The 22,551-nt window shown below is 47.7% G+C and overlaps 1 protein-coding gene and 1 long non-coding RNA gene across 7 annotated transcripts in view; one reads left to right on the top strand and one right to left on the bottom strand.

The window, feature by feature from the left end:
* CACNA1C (calcium voltage-gated channel subunit alpha1 C) overlaps positions 1-22,551 on the top strand; it is a 245,397-nt gene that overhangs the window by 141,770 nt on the left and 81,076 nt on the right. The window lies entirely within an intron of this gene.
* LOC140125953 (uncharacterized) overlaps positions 1-22,551 on the bottom strand; it is a 78,872-nt gene that overhangs the window by 32,894 nt on the left and 23,427 nt on the right. Inside the window, exon 2 of the long non-coding RNA XR_011854744.1 lies at positions 5,616-5,672. This is a non-coding gene — a long non-coding RNA (uncharacterized lncRNA). The remainder of the gene's footprint in view (positions 1-5,615; positions 5,673-22,551) is intronic.

Raw genomic sequence — 22,551 nt, 5'->3', positions numbered from 1 at the left:
CTGGCCGGCTCTGTTCTGGGGGCACTGCCGCTGGCCGGCTCTGTTCTGGGGGCACTGCCGCTGGCCGGCTCTGTTCTGGGGGCACTGCCGCTGGCCGGCTCTGTTCTGGGGACACTGCCGCTGGCCGGCTCTGTTCTGGGGGCACTGCCCCTGGCCGTCTCTGTTCTGGGGGCACAGTTGTGGGCCGTCTCTGTTCTGGGGGCACTGCCCCTGGCCGGCTCTGTTCTGGGGGCACTGCCCCTGGCCGGCTCTGTTCTGGGGGCACTGCCGCTGGCCGGCTCTGTTCTGGGGGCACTGCCGCTGGCCGGCTCTGTTCTGGGGGCACAGTTGCGGGCCGGCTCTGTTCTGGGGGCACTGCCGCTGGCCGGCTCTGTTCTGGGGGCACTGCCGCTGGCCGGCTCTGTTCTGGGGGCACAGTTGCGGGCCGGCTCTGTTCTGGGGGCACTGCCGCTGGCCGGCTCTGTTCTGGGGGCACTGCCCCTGGCCGGCTCTGTTCTGGGGGCACAGTTGCGGGCCGGATCTGTTGTGGGGGCACTGCCGCTGGCCGGCTCTGTTGTGGGGGCACAGTTGCGGGCCGGCTCTGTTGTGGGGGCACAGTTGCGGGCCGTCTCTGTTCTGGGGGCACTGCCGCTGGCCGGCTCTGTTCTGGGGGCACTGCCGCTGGCCGGCTCTGTTCTGGGGGCACTGCCGCTGGCCGGCTCTGTTCTGGGGGCACTGCCCCTGGCCGTCTCTGTTCTGGGGGCACTGCCGCTGGCCGGCTCTGTTCTGGGGGCACTGCCTCTGGCCGGCTCTGTTCTGGGGGCACAGTTGCGGGCCGGCTCTGTTCTGGGGGCACTGCCGCTGGCCGGCTCTGTTGTGGGGGCACAGTTGCGGGCCGGTTCTGTTGTGGGGGCACAGTTGCGGGCCGGCTCTGTTGTGGGGGCACAGTTGCGGGCCGGCTCTGTTGTGGGGGCACAGTTGCGGGCCGGCTCTGTTCTGGGGGCACAGTTGAGGGCCGGCTCTGTTCTGGGGGCACTGCCGCTGGCCGGCTCTGTTCTGGGGGCACTGCTGCTGGCCGGATCTGTTCTGGGGGCACTGCCGCTGGCCGGCTCTGTTCTGGGGGCACTGCCGCTGGCCGGCTCTGTTCTGGGGGCACTGCCGCTGGCCGGCTCTGTTCTGGGGGCACTGCCGCTGGCCGGCTCTGTTCTGGGGGCACTGCCGCTGGCCGGCTCTGTTCTGGGGACACTGCCGCTGGCCGGCTCTGTTCTGGGGACACTGCCGCTGGCCGTCTCTGTTCTGGGGGCACTGCCCCTGGCCGTCTCTGTTCTGGGGGCACAGTTGTGGGCCGTCTCTGTTCTGGGGGCACTGCCGCTGGCCGTCTCTGTTCTGGGGGCACAGTTGTGGGCCGGCTCTGTTCTGGGGGCACTGCCGCTGGCCGGCTCTGTTCTGGGGGCACTGCCCCTGGCCGGCTCTGTTCTGGGGGCACTGCCCCTGGCCGGCTCTGTTCTGGGGGCACTGCCGCTGGCCGGCTCTGTTCTGGGGGCACAGTTGCGGGCCGGCTCTGTTCTGGGGGCACAGTTGCGGGCCGGCTCTGTTCTGGGGGCACTGCCGCTGGCCGGCTCTGTTCTGGGGGCACAGTTGCGGGCCGGCTCTGTTCTGGGGGCACTGCCGCTGGCCGGCTCTGTTCTGGGGGCACTGCCGCTGGCCGGCTCTGTTCTGGGGGCACAGTTGCGGGCCGGCTCTGTTCTGGGGGCACTGCCGCTGGCCGGCTCTGTTCTGGGGGCACTGCCCCTGGCCGGCTCTGTTCTGGGGGCACTGCCCCTGGCCGGCTCTGTTCTGGGGGCACTGCCCCTGGCCGGCTCTGTTCTGGGGGCACAGTTGCGGGCCGGATCTGTTGTGGGGGCACTGCCGCTGGCCGGCTCTGTTGTGGGGGCACAGTTGCGGGCCGGCTCTGTTGTGGGGGCACAGTTGCGGGCCGGCTCTGTTGTGGGGGCACAGTTGCGGGCCGGCTCTGTTCTGGGGGCACAGTTGCTGGCCGGCTCTGTTCTGGGGGCACAGTTGCGGGCCGGCTCTGTTCTGGGGGCACAGTTGCGGGCCGGCTCTGTTCTGGGGGCACAGTTGTGGGCGGTTTGCAGTGAATGTGTTGTTGTAGATGTTTGTTAGTTGTACAATGTATTTACATCCAGCTTCCCTTACCCCATTGCTATGTCTCAGGGTTATCACATGTGGTGGACTTCCCCTTTAAGACCCGCTTTACTCTTCATACTTCGGCTCCATGTAATTTGCCCATTTGTAAACAAGACCATATCCCGTTGTCATGGAAACCAGTTTCATCTGATGATGCTGCGGCTGTGACTACTTTCCCAGCATCCTCCTTCATCATTATTACTGCTTTGGTTCTGTTACTATTGCTATTCCCATCCCCAGCAGCCCTGGGCAACTCATCCCACATCCAACATGGCAGCCACTGCCCCGGGTGCAGGAGGGGCGGGACTCAGAGGTTGCCAGGTAACCAGCGTAACCAAAGTCATGTGATAAATAGTTTCAGACACCCTGGGGGGAGGAGACTGTACAGGGGGGATACAATCTATTACTCTCTGTTATCAGCCATTACATCCCGGGGAGAGGAGACTGTACAGGGGGATACAATCTATTACTCTCTGTTATCAGCCATTACACCCCGGGGAGAGGAGACTGTACAGGGGGGGGATACAATCTATTACTCTCTGTTATCAGCCATTACACCCCGGGGAGAGGAGACTGTACAGGGGGGGGATACAATCTATTACTCTCTGTTATCAGCCATTACATCCCGGGGAGAGGAGACTGTACAGGGGGGATACAATCTATTACTCTCTGTTATCAGCCATTACACCCCGGGGAGAGGAGACTGTACAGGGGGGGATACAATCTATTACTCTCTGTTATCAGCCATTACATCCCGGGGAGAGGAGACTGTACAGGGGGGATACAATCTATTACTCTCTGTTATCAGCCATTACATCCCGGGGAGAGGAGACTGTACAGGGGGGATACAATCTATTACTCTCTGTTATCAGCCATTACACCCCGGGGAGAGGAGACTGTACAGGGGGGATACAATCTATTACTCTCTGTTATCAGCCATTACATCCCGGGGAGAGGAGACTGTACAGGGGGATACAATCTATTACTCTCTGTTATCAGCCATTACATCCCGGGGAGAGGAGACTGTACAGGGGGGATACAATCTATTACTCTCTGTTATCAGCCATTACATTCCGGGGAGAGGAGACTGTACAGGGGGGGATACAATCTATTACTCTCTGTTATCAGCCATTACACCCCAGGAGAGGAGACTGTACAGGGGGGATACAATCTATTACTCTCTGTTATCAGCCATTACACCCCGGGGAGAGGAGACTGTACGGGGGGGGGGGGGATACAATCTATTACTCTCTGTTATCAGCCATTACATCCCAGGAGAGGAGACTGTACAGGGGGGATACAATCTATTACTCTCTGTTATCAGCCATTACATCCCGGGGAGAGGAGACTGTACAGGGGGGATACAATCTATTACTCTCTGTTATCAGCCATTACATCCCGGGGAGAGGAGACTGTACAGGGGGGATACAATCTATTACTCTCTGTTATCAGCCATTACATCCCGGGGAGAGGAGACTGTACAGGGGGGATACAATCTATTACTCTCTGTTATCAGCCATTACATCCCGGGGAGAGGAGACTGTACAGGGGGGATACAATCTATTACTCTCTGTTATCAGCCATTACACCCCGGGGAGAGGAGACTGTACAGGGGGGATACAATCTATTACTCTCTGTTATCTGCCATTACATCCCGGGGAGAGGAGACTGTACAGGGGAAATACAATCTATTACTCCCTGTTATCAGCCATTACATCCCGGGGAGAGGAGACTGTACAGGGGGGATACAATCTATTACTCTCTGTTATCAGCCATTACATTCCGGGGAGAGGAGACTGTACAGGGGGGGATACAATCTATTACTCTCTGTTATCAGCCATTACACCCCAGGAGAGGAGACTGTACAGGGGGGATACAATCTATTACTCTCTGTTATCAGCCATTACATCCCGGGGAGAGGAGACTGTACAGGGGGGATACAATCTATTACTCTCTGTTATCAGCCATTACATCCCGGGGAGAGGAGACTGTACAGGGGGGATACAATCTATTACTCTCTGTTATCAGCCATTACACCCCGGGGAGAGGAGACTGTACGGGGGAGGGGGGGATACAATCTATTACTCTCTGTTATCAGCCATTACATCCCAGGAGAGGAGACTGTACAGGGGGGATACAATCTATTACTCTCTGTTATCAGCCATTACATCCCGGGGAGAGGAGACTGTACAGGGGGATACAATCTATTACTCTCTGTTATCAGCCATTACATCCCGGGGAGAGGAGACTGTACAGGGGGGATACAATCTATTACTCTCTGTTATCAGCCATTACATCCCGGGGAGAGGAGACTGTACAGGGGGGATACAATCTATTACTCTCTGTTATCAGCCATTACATTCCGGGGAGAGGAGACTGTACAGGGGGGGATACAATCTATTACTCTCTGTTATCAGCCATTACACCCCAGGAGAGGAGACTGTACAGGGGGGATACAATCTATTACTCTCTGTTATCAGCCATTACACCCCGGGGAGAGGAGACTGTACAGGGGGGGATACAATCTATTACTCTCTGTTATCAGCCATTACATCCCGGGGAGAGGAGACTGTACAGGGGGATACAATCTATTACACTCTGTTATCAGCCATTACACCCCGGGGAGAGGAGACTGTACAGGGGGGGATACAATCTATTACTCTCTGTTATCAGCCATTACACCCCGGGGAGAGGAGACTGTACAGGGGGATACAATCTATTACTCTCTGTTATCAGCCATTACACCCCGGGGGGAGGAGACTGTACAGGGGGGGATACAATCTATTACTCTCTGTTATCAGCCATTACATCCCGTGGAGAGGAGACTGTACAGGGAGGGATACAATCTATTACTCTCTGTTATCAGCCATTACATCCCGGGGAGAGGAGACTGTACAGGGGGGATACAATCTATTACACTCTGTTATCAGCCATTACACCCCGGGGAGAGGAGACTGTACAGGGGGGGATACAATCTATTACTCTCTGTTATCAGCCATTACACCCCGGGGAGAGGAGACTGTACAGGGGGATACAATCTATTACTCTCTGTTATCAGCCATTACATCCCAGGAGAGGAGACTGTACAGGGGGGATACAATCTATTACTCTCTGTTATCAGCCATTACATCCCGGGGAGAGGAGACTGTACAGGGGGGATACAATCTATTACTCTCTGTTATCAGCCATTACATCCCGGGGAGAGGAGACTGTACAAGGGGGATACAATCTATTACTCTCTGTTATCAGCCATTACATCCCGGGGAGAGGAGACTGTACAGGGGGGATACAATCTATTACTCTCTGTTATCAGCCATTACATCCCGGGGAGATCATTGTTTTCTTCGTGCTTTCTTCATGAGATCCAGAAGCCAGAGCTATGACAGTGCTGCTTTGATACGTTGTGTGATATTTGATATGATATATGAACTTTCATGTGGAGGACTGACCTGTAGGGGGAGTGTCAGTTAATCTCAGGCTGTGCAGAGCCACCGCTATCCCTGGTGCTGAAATACAGAGGGACAGATGTATCAGGAAGGGAATTTCCAAGAATCTTCTTACAGTTTACAATACTAAGAAACATGACCACATCAGCAACAACAAACTCTTTTTTCCAGTTTGTTACAGTGTTTCAGTCTGTATCTCGGACACAACTGTTGCAAATTCTAATCTGTGGGAAGGATAAGGTCAGGATTTTATCCTCTGATTTGCCATTCACTGACATAGAGCAGAGGTCTTACATATAATATGTCTCAAAAATCTGTTGTGTAAAACTTCTCTTTCCCTGAAGATTAGAAGGAATTGTCCATGGGATAACTTAGAAGGATGCACCTGCTAGGATAACATGGCAAGTGGGAGTGTCCCTGCTTCAGAATGGGGGTACCCTGACCCCAGTATTTAAAGGGGTGTTCCCATTTCTGCAATTAATGTTATTGTCTGTACAATAAAACGTTATGCAGAAAGTATATTGGAAAATTGTATCAATTCTTTGCTGTTTTCTAGATCTCCGCTTGCTGTCAATCTATAGAAATCTGCTCACGCAGAAGCACGGCTCGTTATAGCACACAGCTCTGATTACTCTCTATGTTACTAACGAGCCGCACACCTTTGTGACCATGGTCAGATTTCTATAGAATGACAGCAAGCGGAGATCTAGAGAATAACATTCATTTGTGGAGATGGGACGCCCCTTTAATTATCTGTCTCCCTGACTCTCTTATTGGATGGCTGAGAGCTGTGGTCCAGCTCCTGTGATTCCCCTTTACTCTTCACCCCATCCTGTCAGTCTGGATTTCTATACCTGCAGCAGGGGGCTCAGGCTGAGCAGGTCTATACGGCAGGCCTGGGAGGGTGCGCAGTGTTTTTGCTCTTTACTTGCTCTCTGGCGCTCTGCCCTCACATTTTACAAAACGCTGATAATTGCTCCAAGATTCAGGCTGGCGGATTTTACCCTTTCAGCGCCAGTGAGACTGGTGATCCCCTCCAGTGTGGGGTGTATGTGAGATGCCTGGCACTGGGTGGGTTAATGTCCCTTCTTTCTATATACATGTGTGTATGGCAGGAGGTTCTCCATACAGAATAGGCTGCGTCTTACTGTACAATTTCCCGGCCCGGTGACTGATGTGTAATAGAGTGTTGTCACGGGGCTGTCCGCAGCCTATAATCACTCACCCTTTATATAGCAGCTCAGGACGAGTCACAGGCCCTGTGCCCCGCAGAGCCCCACACATCAATACAGCCCCCGCTCCCGAGACACAGGGAGAACCTCCAAAATATCTCAGCAGCCCCCAAATAAGCCTTCCTGTACCATAGCTCAGTCTGTAAATGGGAAAGCTCGGAGACAGCCAGCATGGGGGCCTGGACAGGGGAGACAGCCAGCATGCGGGCCTGGACAGGGGAGACAGCCAGCATGGGGGCCTGGACAGGGGAGACAGCCAGCATGGGGGCCGGGACATGGGGAGACAGCCAGCATGGGGGCCGGGACATGGGGAGACAGCCAGCATGGGGGCCTGGACAGGGGAGACCACCAGCATGGGGAGACAGCCGGCATGGGGGCCGGGACACGGGGAGACAGCCGGCATGGTGGCCGGGACATGGGGCGACAACCGACATGGGGGCCGGGACATGGGGAGACAGCCGGCATGGGGGCCGGGACATGGGGAGACAGCCGGCATGGGGGCCGGGACATGGGGAGACAGCCGGCATGGGGGCCGGGACATGGGGAGACAACCGGCATGGGGAGACAGCCGGCATGGGGGCCGGGACATGGGGCGACAACCGGCATGGGCGCCGGGACATGGGGCGACACCCAGCATGGGGGCCGGGACATGGGGAGACAGCCGGCATGGGGGCCTGGACATGGGGAGACAGCCAGCATGGGGGCCGGGACATGGGGAGACAGCCGGCATGGGGGCCTGGACATGGGGAGACAGCCAGCATGGGGGCCGGGACATGGGGAGACAGCCGGCATGGGGGCCGGGACATGGGGAGACAGCCAGCATGGGGGCCGGGACATAATTACTGACATTGTGGTGTGGTGAAGGTTTCAGCTCTTCTCTACCTGTGAGTCTCGTCTCCCTCTGTCCTGCGCCTGGAATGTCGGATATTCCGGCCCCTTCTCCCGGATGTTTCCAGCTGGAGGTTGTGGATTCTGGAGTTGTCTTGTGTTCTTGCGGATGTGATGTATTATTTATAGCAGAATTCCCTCGTTGTCTTGTGTATCTGGGGACAAGCAGTGAGATGATTGTGTGTGTATAACACTGTGAGCTTCTCTGCTCTACTTTGCTCTATAATGTCCTATTACACTGCATGAGGATGAGTTAATATCCACATCTTTTTTTGATGTGGAGTACAGTTGCCATGGTGACGAGCAGATAAGTTTTGGGATTGTTAAACAAGATTTGCCGACATTCTAAAAGAAAAAAGAAGTGTTATTGCCGGTGACGATGGAGTGTGTGGTGGAGTGTGTGTGTGGTGGAGTGTGTGTGTGGTGGAGTGTGCGTGTGGTGGAGTGTGCGTGTGGTGGAGTGTGCGTGTGGTGGAGTGTGCGTGTGGTGGAGTGTGCGTGTGGTGGAGTGTGCGTGTGGTGGAGTGTGCGTGTGGTGGAGTGTGCGTGTGGTGGAGTGTGCGTGTGGTGGAGTGTGCGTGTGGTGGAGTGTGCGTGTGGTGGAGTGTGCGTGTGGTGGAGTGTGCGCGCGGTGGAGTGTGCGCGCGGTGGAGTGTGCGCGCGGTGGAGTGTGCGCGCGGTGGAGTGTGCGCGCGGTGGAGTGTGCGCGCGGTGGAGTGTGCGCGCGGTGGAGTGTGCGCGCGGTGGAGTGTGCGCGCGGTGGAGTGTGCGCGCGGTGGAGTGTGCGCGCGGTGGAGTGTGCGCGCGGTGGAGTGTGCGCGCGGTGGAGTGTGCGCGCGGTGGAGTGTGCGCGCGGTGGAGTGTGCGCGCGGTGGAGTGTGCGCGCGGTGGAGTGTGCGCGCGGTGGAGTGTGCGCGCGGTGGAGTGTGCGCGCGGTGGAGTGTGCGCGCGGTGGAGTGTGCGCGCGGTGGAGTGTGCGCGCGGTGGAGTGTGCGCGCGGTGGAGTGTGCGCGCGGTGGAGTGTGCGCGCGGTGGAGTGTGCGCGCGGTGGAGTGTGCGCGCGGTGGAGTGTGCGCGCGGTGGAGTGTGCGCGCGGTGGAGTGTGCGGTTTAGCATCAGTTATTGTCAGTCACTTCCAATAGAAAATCTTCTATTATATCTGCATCATATCAAAAACTAATAAAATACCTGAGGTGTGAACTGGTCTAAACCAAGAAAAATTCCTATAATGTTACCTGTGTATAGCATTCCTGTACTGTGACATCACTGTGTGTATTATCCCTGTACTGTGACATCGCTGTGTGTATTATCTCTGTACTGTGACATCACTGTGTGTATTATCTCTGTACTGTGACATCACTGTGTGTATTATCTCTGTACTGTGACATCACTGTGTGTATTATCTCTGTACTGTGACATCACTGTGTGTATTATTCCTGTACTGTGACATCGCTGTGTGTATTATCCCTGTACTGTGACATCACTGTGTGTATTATCCCTGTACTGTGACATTACTGTGTGTATTATCCCTGTACTGTGACATCACTGTGTGTATTCTCCCTGTACTGTGACATCACTGTGTGTATTCTCCCTGTACTGTGACATCACTGTGTGTATTATCCCTGTACTGTGACATCACTGTGTGTATTATCTCTGTACTGTGACATCACTGTGTGTATTATCCCTGTACTGTGACATTACTGTGTGTATTATCCCTGTACTGTGACATCACTGTGTGTATTATCTCTGTACTGTGACATCACTATGTGTATTATCTCTGTACTGTGACATCACTGTGTGTATTATCCCTGTACTGTGACATCACTGTGTGTATTATCCCTGTACTGTGACATCGCTGTGTGTATCATCCCTGTACTGTGACATCGCTGTGTGTATCATCCCTGTACTGTGACATCGCTGTGTGTATTATCCCTGTACTGTGACATCACTGTGTGTATTATCCCTGTACTGTGACATCACTGTGTGTATTATCCCTGTACTGTGACATCACTGTGTGTATTATCTCTGTACTGTGACATCACTGTGTGTATTATCCCTGTACTGTGACATCACTGTGTGTATTATCTCTGTACTGTGACATCACTGTGTGTATTATCCCTGTACTGTGACATCACTGTGTGTATTATCCCTGTACTGCGACATCACTGTGTGTATTATCTCTGTACTGTGACATCACTGTGTGTATTATCCCTGTACTGTGACATCACTGTGTGTATTATCTCTGTACTGTGACATCACTGTGTATTATCCCTGTACTGTGACATCACTGTGTGTATTATCCCTGTACTGTGACATCACTGTGTGTATTATATCTGTACTGTGACATCACTGTGTATATTATCTCTGTACTGTGACATCACTGTGTGTATTATCCCTGTACTGTGACATCGCTGTGTGTATTATCCCTGTACTGTGACATCACTGTGTGTATTATCCCTGTACTGTGACATCACTGTGTATTATCCCTGTACTGTGACATCACTGTGTATTATCCCTGTACTGTGACATCACTGTGTGTATTATCCTGTACTGTGACATCGCTGTGTGTATTATCCCTGTACTGTGACATCACTGTGTGTATTATCCCTGTACTGTGACATTACTGTGTGTATTATCCCTGTACTGTGACATCACTGTGTGTATTCTCCCTGTACTGTGACATCACTGTGTGTATTATCCCTGTACTGTGACATCACTGTGTGTATTATCTCTGTACTGTGACATCACTGTGTGTATTATCCCTGTACTGTGACATTACTGTGTGTATTATCCCTGTACTGTGACATCACTGTGTGTATTATCCCTGTACTGTGACATCACTGTGTGTATTATCTCTGTACTGTGACATCACTATGTGTATTATCTCTGTACTGTGACATCACTGTGTGTATTATCCCTGTACTGTGACATCACTGTGTGTATTATCCCTGTACTGTGACATCGCTGTGTGTATCATCCCTGTACTGTGACATCGCTGTGTGTATCATCCCTGTACTGTGACATCGCTGTGTGTATCATCCCTGTACTGTGACATCACTGTGTGTATCATCCCTGTACTGTGACATCACTGTGTGTATTATCCCTGTACTGTGACATCACTGTGTGTATTATCCCTGTACTGTGACATCACTGTGTGTATTATCTCTGTACTGTGACATCACTGTGTGTATTATCCCTGTACTGTGACATCACTGTGTGTATTATCTCTGTACTGTGACATCACTGTGTGTATTATCCCTGTACTGTGACATCACTGTGTGTATTATCCCTGTACTGCGACATCACTGTGTGTATTATCTCTGTACTGTGACATCACTGTGTGTATTATCCCTGTACTGTGACATCACTGTGTGTATTATCCCTGTACTGTGACATCACTGTGTGTATTATCTCTGTACTGTGACATCACTGTGTATTATCCCTGTACTGTGACATCACTGTGTGTATTATCCCTGTACTGTGACATCACTGTGTGTATTATATCTGTACTGTGACATCACTGTGTATATTATCTCTGTACTGTGACATCACTCTGTGTATTATCCCTGTACTGTGACATCGCTGTGTGTATTATCCCTGTACTGTGACATCACTGTGTGTATTATCCCTGTACTGTGACATCACTGTGTATTATCCCTGTACTGTGACATCACTGTGTATTATCCCTGTACTGTGACATCACTGTGTGTATTATCCTGTACTGTGACATCGCTGTGTGTATTATCCCTGTACTGTGACATCACTGTGTGTATTATCCCTGTACTGTGACATTACTGTGTGTATTATCCCTGTACTGTGACATCACTGTGTGTATTCTCCCTGTACTGTGACATCACTGTGTGTATTATCCCTGTACTGTGACATCACTGTGTGTATTATCTCTGTACTGTGACATCACTGTGTGTATTATCCCTGTACTGTGACATTACTGTGTGTATTATCCCTGTACTGTGACATCACTGTGTGTATTATCTCTGTACTGTGACATCACTGTGTGTATTATCTCTGTACTGTGACATCACTGTGTGTATTATCCCTGTACTGTGACATCACTGTGTGTATTATCCCTGTACTGTGACATCGCTGTGTGTATCATCCCTGTACTGTGACATCGCTGTGTGTATCATCCCTGTACTGTGACATCGCTGTGTGTATCATCCCTGTACTGTGACATCGCTGTGTGTATCATCCCTGTACTGTGACATCACTGTGTGTATTATCCCTGTACTGTGACATCACTGTGTGTATTATCCCTGTACTGTGACATCACTGTGTGTATTATCCCTGTACTGTGACATCACTGTGTGTATTATCTCTGTACTGTGACATCACTGTGTGTATTATCCCTGTACTGTGACATCACTGTGTGTATTATCTCTGTACTGTGACATCACTGTGTGTATTATCCCTGTACTGTGACATCACTGTGTGTATTATCCCTGTACTGCGACATCACTGTGTGTATTATCTCTGTACTGTGACATCACTGTGTGTATTATCCCTGTACTGTGACATCACTGTGTATTATCTCTGTACTGTGACATCACTGTGTATTATCCCTGTACTGTGACATCACTGTGTGTATTATCCCTGTACTGTGACATCACTGTGTGTATTATATCTGTACTGTGACATCACTGTGTATATTATCTCTGTACTGTGACATCACTGTGTGTATTATCCCTGTACTGTGACATCGCTGTGTGTATTATCCCTGTACTGTGACATCACTGTGTGTATTATCCCTGTACTGTGACATCACTGTGTATTATCCCTGTACTGTGACATCACTGTGTATTATCCCTGTACTGTGACATCACTGTGTGTATTATCCTGTACTGTGACATCGCTGTGTGTATTATCCCTGTACTGTGACATCACTGTGTGTATTATCCCTGTACTGTGACATCGCTGTGTGTATTATCCCTGTACTGTGACATCACTGTGTGTATTATCCCTGTACTGTGACATCACTGTGTATTATCCCTGTACTGTGACATCACTGTGTATTATCCCTGTACTGTGACATCACTGTGTGTATTATCCTGTACTGTGACATCGCTGTGTGTATTATCCCTGTACTGTGACATCACTGTGTGTATTATCCCTGTACTGTGACATCGCTGTGTGTATTATCCCTGTACTGTGACATCACTTTTGTATACAAGCAGATGGTGACTTCTGTTACCTATGACCGACCCTATTAGATTTTTGTATGCAGCTCTGGATGTGACTGGAGCATCCCACTGGATTATACACAGAAGTTTGTGGGAGGATCAGTATTGGTGTATGATGTGGAGGCGCGAGGCCCACACTATAAAGGTCACCCCCTCATTATTACAGAATATTTTGAGCCTCTGATATTAATACCTGAGTTTTATGGTAATACCTGACATTTGCTCTTATCACAGGACTCTTTCCTCCCCAGAGCTCTGCAGGGGCATAGAGGTAGATATACGTCACAGAGGTAGATACGTCACGGAGGTAGATACGCTGCATCTCACACCCCAGGACAGAGGGGCCGAGACACTTAACCCTTTCCAATCCTCTGCCTCGTCTGCTATCGCTGTCATTGTGTTTTCTCACTTTTCGGATTTGACCTTCAGCTTTGTGACAAGGTCACCGGTCTCCTGACAAGCGGCAGCCACAATTACCCCAGAGTGTGACAGCGGCTGATGGCCGGACCAGTCCCCGGCTCTGTGCAGGGTGATGGGGTAATTGTGCATGAAATATGGCTGCATTCATTTGGGGTGAATAAAGCACAAAACGAGTGTTTAGCGTTTAACCTCTTGGCTGCTGGAGGGATGGGAGGAGGCCGGCAATGGCTGACTGATTGTGATTCGCGGGGGTTTATAGGTGATTGCCGGGTAACGGCGCAGACTGAAGGGAACTGGTTACTAAACAAAGGATTATGCGGAGGCCTGTGTGTCACCAGAGTGCCCCGGCCATGCGTCTTCTCTGCACATGTGCTTCTATGTCTTATAAGAGCTCTGCTAGCTGTCAGTTTTTCTTTCACACTTACAATCATCCTCAACTATTATTTCACAAAGCTGAGGGTTTGTTACAATGGTACACAGACTAGATTATTCTCTATAAGCCGTACTGCCTGGACCTTTGCACTTTACTTATGGACTTTGGGTTTCCATCCCTTTGTTTTTATATCTCTGCTTGTTGTCAGTGCATTTTTATTGACCTTGAGAGGCTGATAGCGCAGAAGTGTGATCAATATGAATGGTTTTCTTCCATTGAAAGTAATCAGAGATCCTGAATGCTGAGGACATTGGACCTATAGACACCCTGCTCTGACTACAGGGCCATTAAATATCTGAGCGCTTCACCTGATAGCTGACAAGCTACAGAGTAACATCTCTACTGGGGAGGAGACATCTACATACAGGGCGACAGTGGTTATAACGGCTGTACATATATCACTATATACAGGAGATCCCCAGGTTATACCGGCTGTACATATATCACTATATACAGGAGATCCCCAGGTTATACCGGCTGTACATATATCATTATATACAGGAGATCCCCAGGTTATACCAGCTGTACATATATCACTATATACAGGAGATTCCCAGGTTATACCGGCTGTACATATATCATTATATACAGGAGATCCCCAGGTTATACCAGCTGTACATATATCACTATATACAGGAGATTCCCAGGTTATACCGGCTGTACATATATCATTATATACAGGAGATCCCCAGGTTATACCGGCTGTACATATATCATTATATACAGGAGATCCCAGGTTACACCGGCTGTACAGATATCATTATATACAGGAGATCCACAGGTTATACCGGCTGTACATATATCATTATATACAGGAGATCCCCAGGTTATACCGGCTGTACATATATCATTATATACAGGAGATCCACAGGTTATACCGGCTGTACATATATCATTATATACAGGAGATCCCCAGGTTATACCGGCTGTACATATATCATTATATACAGGAGATCTCCAGGTTATACCGGCTATACATATATCATTATATACAGGAGATCCCCAGGTTATACCGGCTGTACATATATCATTATATACAGGAGATCCCCAGGTTATACCGGCTGTACATATATCACTATATACAGGAGATCCCCAGGTTATACCGGCTGTACATATATCATTATATACAGGAGATCTCCAGGTTATACCGGCTGTACATATATCATTATATACAGGAGATCCTCAGGTTATACCGGCTGTACATGTATCATTATATACAGGAGATCCCCAGGTTATACCGGCTGTACATATATCATTATATACAGGAGATCCCCAGGTTATACCAGCTGTACATATATCATTATATACAGGAGATCCCCAGGTTATACCAGCTGTACATATATCATTATATACAGGAGATCCCCAGGTTATACCGGCTGTACATATATCACTATATACAGGAGATCCCCAGGTTATACCGGCTGTACATATATCATTATATACAGGAGATCCCCAGGTTATACCAGCTGTACATATATCACTATATACAGGAGATTCCCAGGTTATACCGGCTGTACATATATCATTATATACAGGAGATCCCCAGGTTATACCGGCTGTACATATATCATTATATACAGGAGATCCCCAGGTTATACAAGCTGTACATATATCATTATATACAGGAGATCCCCAGGTTATACCGGCTGTACATATATCATTATATACAGGAGATCCCCAGGTTATACCGGCTGTACATATATCATTATATACAGGAGATCCTCAGGTTATACCGGCTGTACATGTATCATTATATACAGGAGATCCCCAGGTTATACCGGCTGTACATATATCATTATATACAAGAGATCCCCAGGTTATACCGGCTGTAGATATATCATTATATACAGGAGATCCCCAGGTTATACCGGCTGTACATATATCATTATATACAAGAGATCCCCAGGTTATACCGGCTGTAGATATATCATTATATACAGGAGATCCCCAGGTTATACCGGCTGTACATATATCATTATATACAGGAGATCCCCAGGTTATACCGGCTGTAGATATATCATTATATACAGGAGATCCCCAGGTTATACCGGCTGTACATATATCATTATATACAGGAGATCCCCAGGTTATACCGGCTGTACATATATCACTATATACAGGAGATCCCCAGGTTATACCGGCTGTACATATATCATTATATACAGGAGATCCCCAGGTTATACCAGCTGTACACATATCATTATATACAGGAGATCCCCAGGTTATACCGGCTGTACATATATCATTATATACAGGAGATCCCCAGGTTATACCGGCTGTACATGTATTACTATATACAGGAGATCCCCAGGTTATACCGGCTGTACATATATCATTATATACAGGAGATCCCCAGGTTATACCGGCTGTACATATATCATTATATACAGGAGATCCCCAGGTTATACCGGCTGTACATATATCACTATATACAGGAGATCCCCAGGTTATACCGGCTGTACATATATCATTATATACAGGAGATCCCCAGGTTATACCGGCTGTACCCATATCATTATATACAGGAGATCCCCAGGTTATACCGGCTGTACATATATCACTATATACAGGAGATCCCCAGGTTATACCGGCTGTACATATATCATTATAGACAAGAGATCCCCAGGTTATACCGGCTGTACATATATCATTATATACAGGAGATCCCCAGGTTATACCGGCTGTACATATATCATTATATACAGGAGATCCCCAGGTTATACCGGCTGTCTATATATCACTATATACAGGAGATCCCCAGGTTATACCGGCTGTACATATATAATTATATACAAGAGATCCCCAGGTTATACCGGCTGTACATATATCATTATATACAGGAGATCCCCAGGTTATACCGGCTGTACATATATCATTATATACAGGAGATCCCCAGGTTATACCGGCTGAACATATATCATTATATACAGGAGAGCCCCAGGTTTTACCGGCTCTACATATATCATTATATACAGGAGATCCCCAGGTTATACCGGCTGTACATATATCATTATATACAGGAGACCCCCAGGTTATACCGGCTGTACATATATCATTATATACAGGAGATCCCCAGGTTATACCGGCTGTACATATATCATTATATACAGGAGATCCCCAGGTTATACCGGCTGTACATATATCACTATATACAGGAGATCCCCAGGTTATAGCGGCTGTACATATATCATTATATACAGGAGATCCCCAGGTTATAGCGGCTGTACATATATCATTATATACAGGAGATCCCCAGGTTATACCAGCTGTACATATATCATTATATACAGGAGATCCCCAGGTTATACCGGCTGTACATATATCATTATATACAGGAGATCCCCAGGTTATACCGGCTGTACATATATCACTATATACAGGAGATCCCCAGGTTATACCGGCTGTACATATATCATTATATACAGGAGATCCCCAGGTTATACCAGCTGTACATATATCACTATATACAGGAGATTCCCAGGTTATACCGGCTGTACATATATCATTATATACAGGAGATCCCCAGGTTATACCGGCTGTACATATATCATTATATACAGGAGATCCCCAGGTTATACAAGCTGTACATATATCATTATATACAGGAGATCCCCAGGTTATACCGGCTGTACATATATCATTATATACAGGAGATCCCCAGGTTATACCGGCTGTACATATATCATTATATACAGGAGATCCTCAGGTTATACCGGCTGTACATGTATCATTATATACAGGAGATCCCCAGGTTATACCGGCTGTACATATATCATTATATACAAGAGATCCCCAGGTTATACCGGCTGTAGATATATCATTATATACAGGAGATCCCCAGGTTATACCGGCTGTACATATATCATTATATACAAGAGATCCCCAGGTTATACCGGCTGTAGATATATCATTATATACAGGAGATCCCCAGGTTATACCGGCTGTACATATATCATTATATACAGGAGATCCCCAGGTTATACCGGCTGTAGATATATCATTATATACAGGAGATCCCCAGGTTATACCGGCTGTACATATATCATTATATACAGGAGATCCCCAGGTTATACCGGCTGTACATATATCACTATATACAGGAGATCCCCAGGTTATACCGGCTGTACATATATCATTATATACAGGAGATCCCCAGGTTATACCAGCTGTACACATATCATTATATACAGGAGATCCCCAGGTTATACCGGCTGTACATATATCATTATATACAGGAGATCCCCAGGTTATACCGGCTGTACATGTATTACTATATACAGGAGATCCCCAGGTTATACCGGCTGTACATATATCATTATATACAGGAGATCCCCAGGTTATACCGGCTGTACATATATCATTATATACAGGAGATCCCCAGGTTATACCGGCTGTACATATATCACTATATACAGGAGATCCCCAGGTTATACCGGCTGTACATATATCATTATATACAGGAGATCCCCAGGTTATACCGGCTGTACCCATATCATTATATACAGGAGATCCCCAGGTTATACCGGCTGTACATATATCACTATATACAGGAGATCCCCAGGTTATACCGGCTGTACATATATCATTATAGACAAGAGATCCCCAGGTTATACCGGCTGTACATATATCATTATATACAGGAGATCCCCAGGTTATACCGGCTGTACATATATCATTATATACAGGAGATCCCCAGGTTATACCGGCTGTCTATATATCACTATATACAGGAGATCCCCAGGTTATACCGGCTGTACATATATAATTATATACAAGAGATCCCCAGGTTATACCGGCTGTACATATATCATTATATACAGGAGATCCCCAGGTTATACCGGCTGTACATATATCATTATATACAGGAGATCCCCAGGTTATACCGGCTGAACATATATCATTATATACAGGAGAGCCCCAGGTTTTACCGGCTCTACATATATCATTATATACAGGAGATCCCCAGGTTATACCGGCTGTACATATATCATTATATACAGGAGACCCCCAGGTTATACCGGCTGTACATATATCATTATATACAGGAGATCCCCAGGTTATACCGGCTGTACATATATCATTATATACAGGAGATCCCCAGGTTATACCGGCTGTACATATATCACTATATACAGGAGATCCCCAGGTTATAGCGGCTGTACATATATCATTATATACAGGAGATCCCCAGGTTATAGCGGCTGTACATATATCATTATATACAGGAGATCCCCAGGTTATAGCGGCTGTACATATATCATTATATACAGGAGATCCCCAGGTTATACCGGCTGTACATATATCATTATATACAGGAGATCCCCAGGTTATACCGGCTGTACATATATCATTATATACAGGAGATCCCCCGGTTATACCGGCTGTACATATATCACTATATACAGGAGATCCCCAGGTTATACCAGCTGTACATATATCACTATATACAGGAGATCCCCAGGTTATACCGGCTGTACATATATCACTATATACAGGAGATCCCCCGGTTATACCGGCTGTACATATATCATTATATACAGGGGATCCCCAGGTTATACCGGCTGTACATATATCATTATATACAGGAGATCCCCAGGTTATACCGGCTGTACATATATCATTATATACAGGAGATCCCCAGGTTATACCGGCTGTACATATCATTATATACAGGAGATCCCCAGGTTATAGCGGCTGTACATATATCATTATATACAGGGGATCCCCAGGTTATACCGGCTGTACATATATCATTATATACAGGAGATCCCCAGGTTATACCGGCTGTACATATATCATTATATACAGGAGATCCCCAGGTTATACCGGCTGTACATATATCACTATATACAGGAGATCCCCAGGTTATACCGGCTGTACATATATCACTATATACAGGAGATCCCCAGGTTATACCGGCTGTACATATCATTATATACAGGAGATCCCCAGGTTATAGCGGCTGTACATATATCATTATATACAGGAGATCCCCAGGTTATACCGGCTGTACATATATCATTATATACAGGAGATCCCCAGGTTATACCGGCTGTACATATATCATTATATACAGGAGATCCCCAGGTTATACCGGCTGTACATATATCACTATATACAGGAGATCCCCAGGTTATACCGGCTGTACATATATCATTATATACAGGAGATCCCCGGGTTATACCGGCTGTACATATATCACTTTATACAGGAGATCCCCAGGTTATACCGGCTGTACATATATCATTATATACAGGAGATCCCCAGGTTATACCGGCTGTACATATATCACTATATACAGGAGATCCCCAGGTTATAGCGGCTGTACATATATCATTATATACAGGAGATCCCCAGGTTATAGCGGCTGTACATATATCATTATATACAGGAGATCCCCAGGTTATAGCGGCTGTACATATATCATTATATACAGGAGATCCCCAGGTTATACCGGCTGTACATATATCATTATATACAGGAGATCCCCAGGTTATACCGGCTGTACATATATCATTATATACAGGAGATCCCCCGGTTATACCGGCTGTACATATATCACTATATACAGGAGATCCCCAGGTTATACCAGCTGTACATATATCACTATATACAGGAGATCCCCAGGTTATACCGGCTGTACATATATCACTATATACAGGAGATCCCCCGGTTATACCGGCTGTACATATATCATTATATACAGGGGATCCCCAGGTTATACCGGCTGTACATATATCATTATATACAGGAGATCCCCAGGTTATACCGGCTGTACATATATCATTATATACAGGAGATCCCCAGGTTATACCGGCTGTACATATCATTATATACAGGGGATCCCCAGGTTATACCGGCTGTACATATATCATTATATACAGGAGATCCCCAGGTTATAGCGGCTGTACATATATCATTATATACAGGGGATCCCCAGGTTATACCGGCTGTACATATATCATTATATACAGGAGATCCCCAGGTTATAGCGGCTGTACATATATCATTATATACAGGGGATCCCCAGGTTATACCGGCTGTACATATATCATTATATACAGGAGATCCCCAGGTTATACCACCTTGCTCCATGCCACTATACAGGTAGAAATATACCATATAAAGCTTATGTTATACCAGGGTGGGTGGAGTCTCTGAGGTTGTATAAGGACAAGTCTCCTCCTTCCTATGAGATGTTGGGTGGAGTCTCTATTACTGTCCTGGGGGGGGGGGTCGTACATCCTGGACGCCCAATCCTCCCAGCTTGAAAATCCCTGCAGCATCCCAGTTTCCGTGGAAACGTCAAGTTAAAAATTAACTAAATGACAATTCTAATATTATTATTGTCCGATTAACCTGAGCAAAGATACAAGAGAGACGCCACACAGGAAGTTTCATCAGGTGAAAAAGTCAAATATTGGAGGGGGAGGGTGTACAAAAAGTAAAGAGACAATATCTGTATTTGAAGGAGGCTGTAATATTTAGATTGTTGGGGCTTCTGATTAGTGTCCATCTATAGTCTGACACATGGCATTCTGACCCCTGTATATACTGTATATGCATCACCATTAGGGGGATCTCAGGACATTACTACATACTGTATATACAGCCACCACTAGGAGGAGCTCAGGAGATTACTACATACTGTATATACACCACCACTAGGGGGAGCTCAGGAGATTACTACATACTGTATATACTGTCACTACTAGGGGGAGCTCAGGAGATTACTACATACTGTATATACAGCCACCACTAGGGGGAGCTCAGGAGATTACTACATACTGTATATACTGCCACCACTAGGAGGAGCTCAGGAGATTACTACATACTGTATATACAGCCACCACTAGGGGGATCTCAGGAGATTACTACATACTGTATATACAGCCACCACTAGGGGGAGCTCAGGAGATTACTACATACTGTATATACAGCCACCACTAGGAGGAGCTCAGGAGATTACTACATACTGTATATACAGCCACCACTAGGAGGAGCTCAGGAGATTACTACATACTGTATATACAGCCACCACTAGGGGGAGCTCAGGAGATTACTACATACTGTATATACAGCCACCACTAGGGGGAGCTCAGGAGATTACTACATACTGTATATACAGCCACCACTAGGAGGAGCTCAGGAGATTACTACATACTGTATATACAGCCACCGCTAGGGGGAGCTCAGGAGATTACTACATACTGTATATACAGCTACCACTAGGGGGAGCTCAGGAGATTACTACATACTGTATATACAGCCACCACTAGGGGGAGCTCAGGAGATTACTACATACTGTATATACAGCCACCACTATGGGGAGCTCAGGAGATTACTACATACTGTATATGCATCACCATTAGGGGGAGCTCAGGAGATTACTACATACTGTATATACAGCCACCACTAGGGGGAGCTCAGGAGATTACTACATACTGTATATACACCACCACTAGGGGGAGCTCAGGAGATTACTACATACTGTATATACAGCCACCACTAGGGGGAGCTCAGGAGATTACTACATACTGTATATACAGCCACCACTAGGGGGAGCTCAGGAGATTACTACATACTGTATATACAGCCACCACTAGGGGGAGCTCAGGAGATTACTACATACTGTATATACAGCCACCACTAGGGGGAGCTCAGGAGATTACTACATACTGTATATGCATCACCATTAGGGGGAGCTCAGGAGATTACTACATACTGTATATACAGCCACCACTAGGGGGAGCTCAGGAGATTACTAC

This window comes from Engystomops pustulosus, chromosome 4 (genome assembly GCF_040894005.1).
Source record: "Engystomops pustulosus chromosome 4, aEngPut4.maternal, whole genome shotgun sequence".
NCBI lineage: Eukaryota > Metazoa > Chordata > Amphibia > Anura > Leptodactylidae > Engystomops > Engystomops pustulosus.
This window is presented reverse-complemented; position numbering and strand designations above follow the sequence as displayed.